The 17,514-nt window shown below is 39.4% G+C and overlaps 1 protein-coding gene and 1 long non-coding RNA gene across 7 annotated transcripts in view; one reads left to right on the forward strand and one right to left on the reverse strand.

Moving 5' to 3' along the window:
• The window catches only part of Pdgfc (platelet derived growth factor C), a 201,032-nt gene that overhangs the window by 78,304 nt on the left and 105,214 nt on the right, over positions 1-17,514 (forward strand). The window lies entirely within an intron of this gene.
• Positions 10,159-15,054, reverse strand: LOC109118176. The gene is made up of 3 exons (XR_002025480.1): positions 15,007-15,054; positions 10,511-10,621; positions 10,159-10,386 (listed from the first exon to the last, which is right to left on the reverse strand). It is a non-coding gene; the product is annotated as an uncharacterized LOC109118176 (long non-coding RNA).

Genomic DNA, 17,514 nt, shown 5'->3' on the forward strand with positions numbered 1-17,514 from the left:
ATATATATATGGCACTAGATGCCTTGAGATAAAAGATGCAGTTGAAAAATGAGCAACTGAAATGATGGACATTTCTCAGCAAAAGTGCACGTAGCCAATAAATATATGAAAAAATGTCCAGTGTTTCCGTCCATTAGAGAAACAGAAATTCCAATAACACGGAGATGCCATCTCACTCCAGAGAGAACTACTCTCTTCGAGACATCAGTAATAACATTCTGGTCAGCCTGCAAGAGAAACAAATTTTTCTCCATTGTTATAGAATGTTCGTGGGAGTGAAAACTAGTACAACTTCTCTGGAAATCAGTATGGGGATTCCTCAAAATAATAAAACTAACAATTGCACTCAGCTCAGCTATTCTCCTTCTGAGTATCTCCCCCCAGAAAAGAAAGACATTCTATTATAAGGATACATGCTTATGGCAGCACAATTCATAATAGGTAAATCTTGAAAGCAGCCTTTATATCCATCAACAGATGAGTGGATAAAGAAAATGTGGTGTTTATACACAATGGAGTACCACTGTGCCCTAAAGTAGGGTGCATTTGAGTAATTTGCAGTGAAGTGGATACACCTTGAGACCATAATAGTGAAATAATTCAGACAAATGAGCTTAAATATTGCAGTCTCTTATGTGAGAAACCCAAAGCATAAATGAAGAGTGAAGAAGGTATTTGGTTGTTAACACATGAATTTTCACAATGTGATTTCAATGGGATATTAGAATTCTTTCATTGTAATCATTAGTAAATTAGTACATGTTTTAAATATTTAAGAAGCTAATGTTGAAAATAAAAAGGAAAATGTTGGCATTTCTCATTTCCTGTGTGTTGTTTACTTAAGAGGAAGAGGGAGTGTCTAGTTATTTCACCTCCTTGGCTCTAGGTATCCAGATGTGTAAGGTATTACCCATTAGAAAGATAGATGGCTGTAAGTCTCTTACCTGTGAGTCAGACAAGGCTCCTGGAAAATGAAATGGTCCCAGTGTAGGTTTCGAGTGATGGGTAACAACAGGATACTCCAGGAAAAGTCACATTCTCTGTTACAGCTCTCTGAATTTCAGCGTGATGCTCTTGGAAACTGTAGAGATCCTTCTCCACAATCCTTGACTGGTATCTGGATATGGCTTCTGTTTCTTGTTTTTTGTGCCTTGGAATCAGCTCTGGACTTAGTCTTATAAATGTTTAATCACTGTAGCTGAGATGAAAAGTCAAGAAGATAGAAAAGCCCTTTCCATCCTGCTGTGTTTGCTTTCCCAAAGTTCCCTCCTGAGTGGATCTGTCCCTCAAGCAGAACTTGAATTAAAAGAAGGGAAGGGACACTTGAGACCTACAACAGAATAAGTGCTTTCAATTCCCTGACTGAAAGTCAGAATGGACTAATTCTAAATGGCCTATAGAGATGAGGTTCTTGAGTTCATTTTTCAGGTGTGTGTGAGCAGTTTCCCAACAGAGAGCCCCTGGCCTTTCGAATGTGAAGACTGTCCGTGGCTGCTCTTATCAAAGGTGCTAGCTAGGTGGGTTGTGGGACAGAACCTCTGAAGGTTACCCCTCAGGGTTGAGGTTACCGTTAGGTATTCAGTCAGTTAACATAACAGTTCATATTAGCCTTTACATTAAAAAAAAAAAAACATAACTAGAGAGAATGAAAAACATTGCAGATCTTTGTTTTTATCAAGAAGAAACTTAAGTAAACACACAAAGACTGCTTGAATTCAGTGCTGTGTGCTCATGAATGGGTCCGGGCAGTGATCTAATTAATTTCTTTTTCTGCATGTCATAAATGGGAGCTGTAATAAGTCAAGGCAGTGCATCAGTGTGAAAACAATTTGCAGAATTTGGTATTCTACAAAGTTGTTGTGACCCCAGCCTCACATTTACCCTACATGGTTTTGGAGCTCGGCAAAAGTAGGTATAGAGGAAGAAAGTGATGGTGCAAGAGGGTGTGAGGCACAGAATAAGATTCAGCAGTCACCTGGCTGCATTTTCCATTTCAGTTCCTGTAAAACCCAAACACTTCCGACCCAGGCATCCCATTGAACCTCCTCAGGTCTTCTTCCGTAAATCACCAGAACTGGATCTGATGATTACTAAGGTCCGTCATCATTGCACGAGGTTGTGAGTAGGGCACCGTGACAGTACAGAAGTAAGGAGTATTCTCCGATCCAGGCAAAGGTACATTTAGAGAAGCGCTTACGAGTGATTGACGGTTATGATTTCACCCACAATTAATGAGTGACAGTAAGTGACACCGTGGGACCTGAAAGGCAGAGGTATCTGACAGTACAGTGACACTTGGTTTGAACTTCTGCTTTTCCTGCCCATTAAATGGACTGTGCAATTAGTTATATTTTTGTATTATTTTGACCTTTTGGAAATAGAATGTTATCTTATGGTTCCTGAGTCTTAATACAACTTATATACCTTGGAATATTATGGTCAGAAAATTCTTTGCTTAAAGTTATCTACAAAAAAATTGAAAATCAATAATGAATGCCAAACTCAGAAGACTCAACTTCCAAATTAAAGCAAATTACACTTCCGAATTAAAGGTGTCCAGTTTCAATTGAGCAATTGCAAAACAGCCTCTTAAGTAAGATTCAGGATACTTTTTTTTTTTTTTCTTTAGTTTATTGGTACATTTTAGGTATACAGTACAGTTACATTCATCATTGGGATCTTGTACCTCTACATGACAGGTCTTGGTTCTCATTTTTTCCCTTGTCCCTGCCCTCCCTTCATCCTCTCCTCCCCTCCCCATTTACAAACACTTTATTTCCATTTTTTCACTTTCTCATATTTTTTTCTTTTCCCTTATTACCTTTCCTCTACCCTTCCCACTTTCCCTACGCCTTTAGTCCTTTTCTTCCCGGATACTATTTTTGAGATAAACATTCAGTTGCTAAATCTGCCTTGTAATGTATGATTGCAAAAGTAATTGATAATTGTACTTTGCATATTACTAGAGGCTTCAAAAGAACTGTTTATTTCAGGAAGGGAAAATGGTGTGTTATTATTTAAAATCCCAAGAACTGAACATCTGCATGGTGAAAACTGCTAGGAAATGTCCATAAATCGTGCTGTAGAACCTTAGAATTTGGAGCAAATGTCCTGTTGTTTATTTAGAGATCTAAAGCCTCTTATCCAGTTTTTTCTGATTGATAAATAATATTTGCTAGTGGCACTAACTTTTCTGTGGGCTGTGTGTGTGTGGTGTGCATGTGTGTGATTGGAGAATTCCCTGGGTTGTCTCTATCACTGCTGTTAAACTTCTTACCAAAGAGAGACATTCAGTTAAGTATAAAGTAAGCAACTTAAGGACTGAGGAACTGGAATCTAAAATGCTTTGCTTTCTCAATGTGGCTCTGCAGTTACTGTTGCCTCAGATTGGATGTTGGCTTCATGTCTTGGTAGCATATTTTTGTTACCAAGAATATGGAACTATGTCTCTCTTGAGGTAATATATTTTAATTAATTTTCACCATCAACCAGCAGGGACAAACCTTTCCTTAGTGTGGTTTCTAAGAAGGATTGGTGGAAGGATTGAATTGATGTATTTTTCGAAAAGATGTAAAGAAACTTCCAGAAGAGTGGATAACGTGAAAAGATGAAACTCAACGTCGCACATGTGCTATATGTAAGACCCTCATTGGGGGATCTGTATTACCCACACTGTTAGAGAACGGATCGGCATTGCAAACAGCGATGTTCTTTAAATTACTCTTCTTCACACAGTTAGCAAATCCCTACAGAGGCTTAAAGTAAGGCCTGTTTATTGAGGAGCTACAGAGTGTCAGGCTTCCCGTTGTCGGTCTTTGGAAGAACAAAGATCAGTTAGACACAGGGCTGCTTTGTTGCAGTCCCTTCTAGTGGAAGTCATTGTTTCCTGTTTTCAAAGCTCTGACTCTATTAGGGAATTATAAAATGGACTTGAAAGAATAATCTGTGGCAGAGGAAATAGAGGCAGGACAATTTTTGAATGGTAGAGCAATAATTTTGTATTCCTTCGTTTCTCACAGCGAGACCAGCTCTGTTTTTGAGCCAAGGAGTAATATTCAAAACGGTTGACCAATTATAACTTCTGTCGTGCTTTTTGGTGAATTCTATCACTAGTCAAGTTCTGGCTGCCCTACTTGGCCAAACAATTTTGGGAGAACTCTGCATGAAATGATTGAATCAGACTGGACTTCACTACTCCTTGCTCACACCCTCATGACAAATCTGTTTTATCTTTTATTTGCTCACGGCTCTAGAGGGGCAAGTCACAGAGAACTCCATCTGTCCTCCCGCCCATGCACCCATTTAGGAATTCATAAATACTTGGGAATGCTTTCCATGTCCCAGACCAGAGGGAAGCCCTGGGACAGAGAATTTATCCTTCTAACTAAAAAAGCAAATACCAAGGAGTTGGTCTAATGGCATTAATTATGTGTGCCATGAAAGGCAATTATAGCCTGCTAGGAAGCAGTGCATTACAGTGTCTGGACTTCACCGCAGATGAGAGAGGGGACGTCTGTGCTGAGATTGAGAGAGTGAATAGATCTAGCCAAGCAAAAATATTTGAGATGCAGTACTTGAGGTCTTGTCATAAGGAGAATGTTACTCAGGTGTGTTTGTAGGACTGAAAAGAACCGACTTCTTATTTGCATTCATTTTCTTTAAGGAGAATCTTAGAGGAAGTTCGTTTTCCCAGTGATTTTGTTATTATTCGAAATGCTATGGGGAAATGACTGAGAGTGGATAGAACCTCTTTACCCCCACACCAGGGCCACAGTGTTGTATTCTTTGTGGTTTTCCCATTTGATTTTGTTTCGGAGCAGCTCTTGTTCTCGGGTGAATCACCTTTCTGTGTTTTTCCTGTCTGCTGACTTCTGGCCTGCCTCGAGGTAATTGGTTCCTCTGCATTTTATCGATCATACGAAACCATTTTTTAATTGTTCCTTTCAGTTTCCATGTTAAATCGCTTTTGAGATAGGTTTTGTTCCCCTGATTTGTCAGGATCAAAGCTCACCTTTTGGTTGTACTGCAAGGCTTCTTCCTTCATAGTCTTCCTATATTTTTTCCATTTACCTGTTTGAATTAGGAGATGTCTCGTGGGCCCTGCTGTTTGCTAGCAGAGAGGAGGGGATTTCTTTAAAGGGCTCCACATGCCCCCCAGAGATGGTTGAATTCCCTTTCCAGTGTCCTCTCCAGTCAAGTAGGGAGCCTGACACTTAGGCAGCCCCCTGCGGTAGGCAGTCTGTGACATAAGGTTGGGGCAACTTTGGTCCTGTGCCTCTGAGTCTCTGTTCTCCGACCCAGAAGCGGGGTCTGAGACACGTGCGGATGCAGCCCCATCGGTCTCCAGAGCTGCCCCGAACACACCCTGCTCCTGACAGCTGGCTGGCAGTGTCCCGCACGTCACCCCAACTCCTGCCATTGCCCCTCCTTTCATTTGCACCCCTCAGTTGTTTGGGCTTTGTTGCTTGAAAATTGCACTTCATATCTAAATGACCGTGCGTGTTTGGGGTTGTAAACCGAACGAGGCATTGTAATTATAATTAACAAACACTTATTTGGTCTCCTAGCAACACCATGTCTGCTCAGGTGTGACATCTGAGTGAAGAGGATATTAAGTGTCTTCCTTCCTCTATTTCAGGTGGATTGGCTGTCTTGTTTTTTGAGTGGAATCATAGCGAGGCTGCTGGTTTATTTTTTTGTTCCTACTGCACTGAGTTTGTCATTTGTGGAAACTTTGGTCAGGACCTATCAGCTGTCTCCGTAGTCATAGGTTTCGGTTCGAGTCTTCCTCATTTCCAGGCCTATCTTAGAAACCAGAGTAAGTGTCACGTTCAGGTCTTGAAAGCTGGTTAAGGGATTCAAAGAGCTTGGTTGACGCCATGATGTATTTAGTTCTTTGAAAACATTTTATGATGTATTTTTCCCTTCCTTATTTATTGTGCTTAAATCTTTTAATTATATAACACACAGCTGTGTTTTATATCATCCATCATATTTTGTAAGCTTTTCACAATTTAATGTCCCATATCAAAAAGGTACTTTTCATAGAAGATTTTTTTTTTGTTCAGAACTAATATTTGTGATCTTTTTGGTAAGTGCTAGAGTTTATCACTTATATATCACATATGTTCTTTCATCAAATATTATTAACAGTATAATAAATCCAAAGTGTGTTTTAGGGATTAAAACAGTGAACACATCGGCCTTGGTTCCATCTTCATAGCGTTTAAAATCTTCATCTTAAAATATAAAATATAACCCATTACAGGCTGTCACAACTTTTACCAAAATCATATCAATTTGTGTTATTATTCTCTAAACATTTTTCCTTACATTGATGGACTTTTTTTTTTCTTTAAGAAATGTAAAAGAAAGGCATGGGAGACACCCATGGAAAAATGTCATTTGAGTACATTTATTATCCACAAAATGAATTATCAGTCGTTAAAATAACATCATTTTATGTAGTACTGAAGATCATATTAAGAACCACTAATGGTGTAATGATTCACTTTCAGAAACAGTGGTATAGGAAAGCAGCAGAATAACATAGAGCGCTTTGGCTCTCACGATCACTTCGGGATTTTGTGGGTAGGAGACAGCAGCATGATGTTTCATGCATTATTAAATCTCTGTTCATTTATAATTATATATGTGTACATTCTTTCAATGTAAAGATTTTAACAGAAGACTATACACACAAATGAATGATAAAATTCATAGCAGTTCTAAAATAGCTGCGTACTTTTTAAAGTGCCTGTTTTGCACAGAAGCATTTGTTCTCAAAGATGGAGTGAAGTGAGATTCTGTCAGGAAGATTAACATGGAATGTTGAAAGGAGTGTACAAGAACATGTGTCTTGTGGCCTTAAGTAAATCCAGTGCAGTTAAGGAGATGAAAGCTAAACACATCTGTCTGTAATAGAACAGGGAAGGCCTAAAAGCTTAGGCGGCAAAGCGTGTGAGTTCGAAAGCCAAGCCTCGGGAGACACATGCCATGATGCCATTGTGTGCAGGGCCTTTGTGTGAGGACTGAGACACAGGCTGACCCTTTGAAGTCTTGGGTCAACGAGATGGTGCATTGGACTGCACCGATCCTGTGCTAATGTGTGTGCTGGAGACAACAAATCCTAAAGTCTTGTGTGCGTTTCTTCCATGTCATACATTCATCACTGTGGTTCCCCCAGAATTCCATATCTGCACCAGAAATTGTCTAAACTTCGGGGTTATTGACTAGAGGGTATGTAAATATGTCTCTGTGTGTGTGTGTGTGTGTGTGTGTGTGTGTGTGTGTGTGCACCTTCGTTTTGGTATATTATCTTATTAGCACATACAAAATGGTAAGCTCGGTCTGTGGCACAACTGTGACTGCTGTGGTTCAATCTGAGTAGACAAAACTATGATTGCTAATCCACAGTGCCAAATTAGAGTTGTAATGATCTTGTATTGTGTCTGGACTTTTAATAAGAGGTTTATTTTTATAACCTAAAGTTAGGTGTTTTTGTGGTTTTATAGATTAGTATTAACTCATTAATAGTTTTAAAAAATTTGCTCTTGAGACCTTTATAGCTAAGTGGATGCACGTTGAGGCCATACCCTTAACTGAAATAAATCTGACACACATGTGTAAATACCGAAGCGTTTCTGTGGTGTGAAAAGCTAAAAGTGTAAATAAGGATCAAAATGTATAATTGGTAATGTGAAATACGAAGAAAACACCTAAAGGAGTAAAGGAAGTGGGAAGGATGGGGGAAGGAAAGAAGGGAAAATATGAGAAAAGAAACATGAAGAAAAAGTCTTTGTAAATCGGGAAGGGTGAAAGGGGTGAAGGGAGAGCAGGGGATGCAGAGAAAATGAGAACCAAGATCTGTCACGTAAAGGTACGAGATCCCAATGATGAATGTAACTGCACTGTGTACCTAAAGTGTACCAGTAAACTTAATGGGAAAAAATTTGCTCTTGAATTACTAGGAAGTTAAAAATGTAGATTTATTACAAAAACCATTTGAGAGTTAGCTTTCAGAATCCTATAACAGTAGCACAGTATAATAAGCATGACATTAATACATCTCCAGATTACCTTCTATGTATAAAACATGAGTGAAATTCTCATGTTTGCATGACCACTTACATGTAACAAGCTACTCTACAACTCTTTTAAATCACTTGTATATTGTAATATTACTAAATCTACAATATTATTTTTAGAATACTTTCATTAAAGCTCAAGCCTTTTGGAGTGTATCTTGTGTACATTTCCTTAATAAATCACCATTCTTAAGTAATTTGCATTTGAATTAAAAATTTTTATATGAGCTTTATATTTAGTCCATATGTAAAAACATAATATTCACATGTTGAGCAGAAATGATTAAAGGCTTTAAAATAGCTGAGCATGGTCGCAGGTGGGGTCTCTAACTAACACGTGGGCCATTTACTACAGTAAAGTTCATTCATTCCAACTTTTTATTGTAACTGCAGTCGATCTGTGAATCACAAAATCAGAATAACACATTGCCTTTTTGGTTAGACTCATATTAGTTTCTTGCAATTATTAGTTTGTTTTCTTGATGTGCAGCCTCTTCCAGGAAAATATTTTAGTACTAATACTTTCAAGGAATTTCCTGTGCACTTCCCATGGTGAGCCCGTTAGAACTCCTGTGTTGGCAGCCACTTAAGAGAAGTTGCAGCTGCTGCTTGGAACTGAGCAGTTGAGAGCAGCAAAGGCTGAGCCCTATGGATGGCCTCTCCCTTCCCAGTGTTTTTTCATCAGCCTGTGCACACAGAACAGCTCCTGCATGTTAACATATGTCCTGTTTGACTTTAAGATTTTACATCAACTTTAGCATTTGATGCTTAGGAGCACTCAGCATTCATTGTTTGCTGTTATTTTTCTACCTTTAATTTAATGAGACTTTTAAACAGGTTTCATGAAGCATAGAACTGCAACAAGACATCATAGACAAAAGAATTCTATTAAAATTGGGTAAAGTTCCAGGAAAATGTGTGGGCATGTACTGGTGGGAGTCCCTCAGTTGCCCTTAGGAAGTAGCTCAATGTTAAAAGACTCCTTAATCTCCATGGTGTTAATGGATCAGCTGCTGAAGATTGAGCATTCCTTTGAAGCATTCACCCTGTATTTCATTAAAAGTAAGTGTGGATTAATAAGCCCCATGGAAGCAGCTTTATGATTTCAACTTATTGTAAGTGAGGAGAATAAAACTCGTTGAAATGCAGCAGTGAGGATACCTTGTTGGAGAAGATGATAGAGAAGAGTTAATTTCACAGAAACAATATACCCAGAAGGAAACCTGAGAAGCAGAAGACAATAACATGTCATGTGCTCACCTGTTCACTCAAGACTTAAAATATTTCCTTAAGCTCGCCTCAGCCTTGTGGTTTTATAACACTAGGAAATACTGTCTGTTCTGAAAGACTTGAAGCTTTATTTCTAATGAAATTGCTTCAGGTTCCGTACGTGGGTAGGAGAGCAGAAGAGCCGCAGAAGAAAATACTATGAAGGTAAAATAAGAGTTAAACAAGACGTTAGAGGGTGATGAATATGTAGAAACACATGAAGGGAAGACGGGATCAGTAGAGATGTGAATAGGAAAGTCACCACTTTTAGTGAAATAGACCTCTAATTTATTACTAGCTCCTGCTGTGATCTCATGTGTTTTTGGTATTCTCTTACTGGATGGGAAGATTACACATTCCTTAAGTAGTTAAGACAAAGTCTATTTCTATAGCTACATTTAAGCCACATCATTAAATACAAATTTATTCATGCAGCAGATGTGTGTTGTGTATCACGTATGACACTGTACTCCACCACTTGCAGACAGGGGAGATCCCAGCTTTTGGGAAATGCACACTCTGAAAGGAGAGGAAATCAGCAAAGCCAATCCTATGTCAGTGAGACAATTTCAGAGTTCTGCATACCAAAGAACAACTTAATGTGATAAAGACCTCCCTGGTAAACATAACAAAGCAAAGATCTGATTCATTGCCACTGCATTCAATACTGCTCTTTAAATGAAGGTCTGTAAAGTCTTTGTGAAAATAATTAAAGCTTAATAGCAATGAGAGAACTGAGAAGTCCTATGAATATGATTTAAAGTTGGGCAAAGTCTTTCACACTGGGGGTGAGGCAACCAATACTTCAAGAATTTTCACAGCCCTGGCTCCTGAGGGAGATAGCAGTGGTTGCCCTCTCTCGTGTCCATCTGGTGTTATCCTGTGCCCTTGGATGGGCTTCAGGCTGTTGTGCCAAAGCGAGCACCAGCATTTCCCAGTTGACAGTGTATCGGCTCGTTGGTTGTTCTGGGTGTGTCATGCTTGGCCTCCTTTATCCACGGTAGCTGTCTTTGGAGTTATTTAAGTAGTACTGGAAGGAAAAGCATATATAAAATGTCAACAAATTGACAAGTAAATCATACGATTACTGGTGGGTGCATTTAATGGTGTAGTTTTGTAAAGTTTTCCTAATTTTATAAAGCAAACATAGTTACAGTGAAATTCGTGCAGTTGCATGGAACTTGTCTGGCAAAGCTGTACTGACGTAGAGAAGAGGGCCCGTGGTAGTAGGGGGCGTGTCCAGTCCCTGGGGGCCATCCTCAGTACTGCAAAGAGAAAGGAAGAGAAGAAAGGACCAGAGGGAACGGGGCATCAGTCTCCATTATAATTGATTAACAATGTGTTTTTGTATAAGAAGCAAAACAGGGCAGGAATGGATTCCCCTGAGCTTAACGTTGTGCTACTTGCGACAGGAAGAAAGTCTGAATTCTACAATAAGTGTAAGAATAGGCATTGTCCACATGGGAAAATAAGCTAAATACCATTCAAACCATGAATAAATATGCATTTCATTTTTAATAAATGTATATTTTAAAACATGGAGCTATGTATAATATAAAAATGTCTTTGTGACATTATGCAAGGAATGTATTTTTTTAATTAGACAAAGATGACTTCCAGTTGGATTAATGCTAAAATGAACCCTTTGTGTATGACAAAAATATTAAGGAGACATAAAGAATAAAATTCAAATCAGAACTAGCTATAACTGTAAACTTCATTCACTTAGAAACTTAGTGAACAGGCATGAATAGGCAATAAGGTGCAGTATTTTACTTCCTAAATTGACTCTCCAAAATTAGGTTATCTATTCATTTAAAATAGCCTTAAGGCAAATATATGTCCATTGCTGTTGGTTGAAGAAAACACAACTGTTGGGTTGGAGGGCTGGAAAGCTGACCCCCTGCGAAGGAAGAGGAAGAGCAGGGCACGCACAGGGTGAGTGATTCTTGTTGAAGGAAACTGCAAAACAGTAATGAGTACCTATGGAGCTCTGACCACACGTGCCTGACCTGTTTAACTCTATTCTCCCCATATTAAATCGACCGTGCTGTCATAAACAGAAGTGAAATTACAAAGTGATTCCACGAGTAGAAATGAGGAAGTTACATAGAGGAGAGAGTTGGGCTGAGAAATCGGTCATGAGGTCAGAGCAGAGCATGCCTTTGTGACTTAGAGATCTGAGCTACTGATGTAAAGAGTATGGATTTGTAATGGTAGAAGAATGACTGAGATAGAATCTTGAAAAACCAACTCCAGTTGAAGAGGGTGCGGCTCTGTGGCCTTGCCTATGAGTGAAAAGGGGCTAACAAGATGAATCAGGGCTGTCACGCACTCCCATTGGTAGCTGGTGGTTCATTGATGATAAAAAACTTTTAAAATCAGTCTGGAAAATGTTTCCATGGCTTATCATTTGTGATTATACTAAAAAAGCAGCATACTTCAAATTGTGGGAGCGATGATAAATCTTTCCATTGAAATATAGACAAGCAAATTAATTCTCATATTCTTTTATAGAAATAATTCTAAACAACTCCTTTAAAATGTGTCCTGTAAAATTGATTTCTGGAGGAGGTTCTTTGCTGGGGATTGAACCCAGGGCCTTGGGCATGCTAGTGATGCACAGTTTCCTGACCTGTGTTGACAGCCAGAATATTTTTTTTAAACAATACCTGTAAAGAATTCTCAGATTCTAAATTATTCATTAAAGGTACTATTTTCTGACAGCAAGTAAAATACTTTTATACAGTTGCATTAGAACTATGAGAAATATTGTCATTATTTCTATGTAAAAAACATGCTAATTGTGTGCATGTGCGTGTGCGTGCAAACATCACCTAGGGCTAGAGACATAGCTTACATAGCATGCGGGAGGCTCAGGGTTTGATCCTGGGCACTGCAAGCTATCAATAAACAAAACCAACAAAACTGAGACACCACTTAGCTCTTCCCACTGTGGAATGAAATTCAACTACTTTGTTTTGCTTTATAATGGCAGTGCTATTCTTGGAGAAAGTGTGCTCCACCTTGATTGTCAGGTAGATAAAATGGTTGACAGATAGTCTCTGGGTGTTGGGGAGTGCTTGGAAGCCCCGTGCTGCTGTGTGCTAACCCTGCAGAGGTATTTAGAGGATAATGTTCTGGTTTGGGTGTCCGTAGCTTTCATTGCATTCTGAAGACTTTCCCAAGACATTGGCTTAAAAGGATCAAAAGATAGCTTTTGTTTCTAAATCCTTGGTTCAGCAGTGGAGCATACTGGAGGAATTTCGAAGGCTAGTTTTATAATTAGAGCAATTATAAAGGAACAGAGGATTATAGACATTATTCAGTAGATCATGTTAAGGTTTGTTTCCGTCTCACCAGTTTCCTACACCATGATACTTTTCTGTCTGGGTCATTTTGCTGGCACACTATTTCCCATACTGGTGCTGTCTTTCCCCGCCACACCACAGTAGTGAAAAGCAGTTCTCAGCGTTACCTTTGTACCTCACATCTGGGACAGAAAAGTAAAAGCATCAGGCTGTCGCAGACAGGGTTTGGGCAGGAATTATGGCAGGAAGAGAGTGGTGAACAGAAAATGTCAGATTCTTCATTTATCCTTGTATGTGTGGCTCCCACATCTTGCTAAGATGGGGTGAATCTTTTTTTTAAAGCGAATACTTGACTTTTTATTTCAGACAGTAACCTAATAATTTATTTGCTGAGCACGAGGCTTTTTAGGTGAAATACTTACACTGTTAGAAGTTTTATAGATAAGGTGATAGTGAAGTAAGTACAAAGGCGAATTTAATACTTTATGTCAAGACAGTAGGTTGCTGCTATCCACTCACATATGGTGTGACGTTTGGCAATTCTTAAGTTCACATTAAAAAAGCATGAAGGAAGAATGGTTTTTGCCTGTGATCCCAGTGCTCAGGGAGGAAGATCACAAGTCTGAGCCCAGCCTGGGAGATTTAGTGACTTAATGTGAGACCTTGTTTTAAAATTTAACACTAAGGGGGTACGGGGGTGTGTTAGAACCTCTCCTGACTTTCCACAGTATAGCGATATCAGCCTCTGTGAGTTCTGATGGAACTCTGTAACGGAGCTCACACCCAACCAGGCTGCAGAATGTCAGTGTACACCTGTATAAGGGAGACGGAGACACCAAAATTGTATAATGGTGCAACTACACCATGTTCGGTACACAGCCTTTGGTCAGTGCCAGTAGTAATAAGGCTTCGGTATTCTATCTGGGCATGAAAATCCCACCTCAGGGTTGGAGCTGTAACTCAGTGAGAAGGCCTTGGGTTCAACCCGCAGTGTTGAAATAGATACACATGTAAATACTTCCAGAAAGCAGTGGTAGTCCAAGCTGCAACCCGTTAAGTAATCTTTTTGTCTGCAAAATTGTGTTCCTAAATATGATTGCAGGGAAGACTTTCGTAGGATGCTCTACCCATCCACAAATGTTTATTAACTGCATACTGTGCGTTTAGCACTGTGCTGAATGTTGGATGACACAACAGGAATAACTCCATCCTGTTCAGTTCAGGTCTGAGTGTTCTTCAGTCCTTCTCTGTCATCTTCAAGGTGTGCTTACGTGTTCTCGGCTTAGCCTTGGGAGAATGAGTTTTATTGTTTGGAAGTTCTTATCAGCAGTCAGACGTTTCAGTGCTTTCCTCCCTGAATTTGATCACAAATGTGTGGTCTTCAAACAGACTTTTCCACAAAGCTCTGTGCTGGAACCCTGACATTTCTGATCATCTATTCAGTCTCTACAAAGTGACTGCACTTCAACCTTTTTGAATCCTTTGCTAGAAAACTATTGGGGACTTGTATTCAATTGAACTGAAAACAAACAAACAAATCAAAACCAGATTTAACCACCAGCCAATGACTTTCCAGCTTCAAAGTCCCTTTCTGGATAGAAAGAAGGAAGTAGTGGGTCTACCTAAATCTGAAAAGCTTAAAGGGTCCAGCAGGAGGACCAAACAAACATGGCACGTGGCAGTCAGCTCACCATATAGAGCTTTAAAAACACTGATTCAGGGACAAGATGTTAGAGGACAGTAATGACGTCACAAGCCTATTGGTAGCATTAATTAGATAACCTTTATGAGACCTTCTGGCCAGTAACCAGCAGTTCTGAGCAGATGATAAATAGTATCAGTTGAGTGAATGTGAAGGCTCTGGGAACACTGAGAACACGGATAGAGCCTACCAAATAATGCTCTTTCTTGTGTCTTTTTCTGTGCCAGCCAAGACCCTCTCCTGTACAGATTAGTGCAAGTGACCATGAATAAAAAGCTCACTTGACTGACTCAGCTTTTTGACAAGCTTTATATGTCTTTCGATCAGTTTTTTTTTTTTTTTGACATCCAAAATACGAAACTGAAGATTCTGAACCACCTAGATTAGGACTTGAGGTCACGCAAGACTCAATTTTACTATCTCCACCTGCTGGCAGGGAGGAACTATACCTACACATCTGGACTGGCCTAGAAAAGATGAGAAAGAACATTTCACAGGCAAGCAGAATGTATCCTTTCGTTCTGAAACTTCTGAACTTCTATCGCCATACGCTCCATTGTACAGTACTGTAATTGAGATTGCTATAGCAAACTATCTAAAAGCGAGAGAATTCACTCAGCTGGTGTTCTATTCCTACCTGGTTCTTCAGCTTGGACAAGTGAGACACCACACGTTCCTTTCCCCATGACAGTCTCCTCTGTCTCCGCACTTCTGAACGTCTCTAGTCATTCAGACGCTGCAGTGCTATTTTTGTATTCTAATCATCTCCACTTTGCAGTGTGTTTATTGCAGTTGCTATATTTTCCTCTCCGTCCATCCTCTGACCTGTTGAAAATAACTTCATCTGACAAATTATTTTGACTGTTACAATTTAGAAAAAGCGAACATATGGTTCTTTTCAAGGTGTAATTTAGTGCCCTGGTGTTTTTTTTTTTTTTTTTTTTTTCACTTAGAAAGTACTGAATAAAACTTTCTGGTCAATTGATGAGTACATCTTAATACATATTTATATCAGTGTTTCGTTTTGTGTAACTTGGTATTTATTTCCCCCTCCAAAATCTTTTGAAATGGTATTGGTTTACTTTTAACAAGATAATGGCATTGTGACCAAATTTGCAGTATGATGACTGCTATAGAATAAATGCTTTCACAGTTTGTATGGTTGAATAACAATAGATCCTTAAGAGGCTTGTGTATTTTAAAAGATGAGTATAGTTGTTTTCTAAGCTGATGTTATGCGTATCTTTCTTAGAAAGCCCAATCTTAACTTGAGAATAAGGGCAGGAGCCACTTGTTGGATGATTAGTGCTGCTACAGTCGCCGCGGTTAGAGAACGTGTACTTTGCGCGCTTCGTCTGGCAGTTTTCTCCTGTCTTCTCTGCACCCTACATTTGCTCACTGTCTCCCTTCCGTTTCTTCGGACGCTGTGACATTTCTTTCAGAGGAAAAATGAGTGGATTTCTAGGTAACCTGGGTGCAGTTTCCATCTTCAAAATTAGATTTCAGGGCAGGAGTTTTCAAGGAAATCCTGCGTTCAGAGGGGTCCGCTCACTTCAGGGACGCTGGCTGGGCCATTGGCACGCAGGGGTTAGACTCAGAAAAGCAGCGCGAGGGTTGGTCGGGAGGATGGATCCGCAGGTAGTAAGTGCGGGCGTGACGGTGTCCAGTCTGATGGTCTCCTCCTTGTGCTCCCTGAGCCCGGAAGACAAGGGAGTGATCCTTTCAGCAATGCGGAAAGAACTAATCACCATGGAGCGTGGGAGACAAAGCTCCCAAGTGGGTCTTCCGCTGGGCTTGGTGAAGTCACATTTCGCTCCTGGTCTGAGCAAACGCATGTGTCTTGTGGAGTGGATTCCTTCCTCTGCTTCAGCTACTATTTTTAGTCTTTTTTGGTTGTCTGTCTTTGGCCCAATTTGAAAATTGTCGTAATTGTCGTAAAGGTAACTGTTGCTGAAGAATCTTGCTAATGAGCATATTCGAGCCAGTTCTTGAATGGAAGATACTGAAAATCTTCATGTTTTGCTTCACTTTTTTCTCAGAAATCATTTTATCCTGGTGATAAAACAATGTAACCCGCGATTGGATAGCCTTGCTGTAATTGGGTATCCTCATCACTAAAATTTTAGTTTTTGTAAACATTTTTGTATCAATATTAAGCGCTGTAATTTTCCACCAAATTCTACCGATTTTATTATTTATGATTTTCATTTCTTTTGAAAGTCTCATGCTTACTTATTTCTCAGTTTTACATCACTTTAAGGGGGGTCAGAATTGGTAGAGGCAGAATAGTAAGGCAGTGCTTTCTAGCAGAGTGGAAAGGTTAGAAAACGGATGAACATATTGGATTTAAACTTAGTCTATGAGGAGTAGTCATGTCCCCATTTAATTGCTGTTTATTTATTCCCAATATCATTATGTAGAATTACTGCCGAAACCAAAGCAGTGATCTCTGCAACTTGCTACAAATGCAATTTATAAATCTCAAATATTACTTATGGAAAATGTAAACACCATTCACCACTTCCGGGCAGCGCTTAGTAACATGCACACCAGGGAATGGGGGGACGTGCTGCGTATGGGACTGAATCCGGTATTTTTCTTGTCTTTTGCCGGATTCATAAGCAAGTCATAGATGCATGCCTTACATACTATATGCATTTGCTTTTTTTTGTTTCTGTTTTTTGAGACAGGGTCTCACTACGTAGTTGAGACTGATCTGGAACTCACTAGGTAGCCCAGGCTGGTCTTGAAGTCACAGCGATCCTCCTGCCTCAGCCTCCCGAGTGCTGGGATTACAGGCGTGCGCCACTGTGCGTTTACTTTTGAACATAAAATGCTAAATCTAAACAGGCAGCAGTGAAGCCAGTTTTCAGCGTTAATATTTTAAGCTGAATATATTAAGGCTAGTAAATATATTTCTATTTTTTTTTCTTCATACTCACTTGGTTTACCTAATGCAGTTTAACCTTTTAAAAGAGACTTCTAACATTCTAAATATTAGTTAAAGATATAACCTACTGGATGTGTTTGCATTTTTCTATGGAAATGTTTTATAGTGTTGACATCATTTATTGTGTCACTTTACTATTTTTATTGGTACATGTTAGATATCTTCCTATCAAAATGCCATATATTATCTAGACAT

Source organism: Fukomys damarensis, unplaced genomic scaffold (assembly GCF_012274545.1).
Source record: "Fukomys damarensis isolate Sample0158 unplaced genomic scaffold, DMR_v1.0_HiC HiC_scaffold_38, whole genome shotgun sequence".
Taxonomy (NCBI): domain Eukaryota; kingdom Metazoa; phylum Chordata; class Mammalia; order Rodentia; family Bathyergidae; genus Fukomys; species Fukomys damarensis.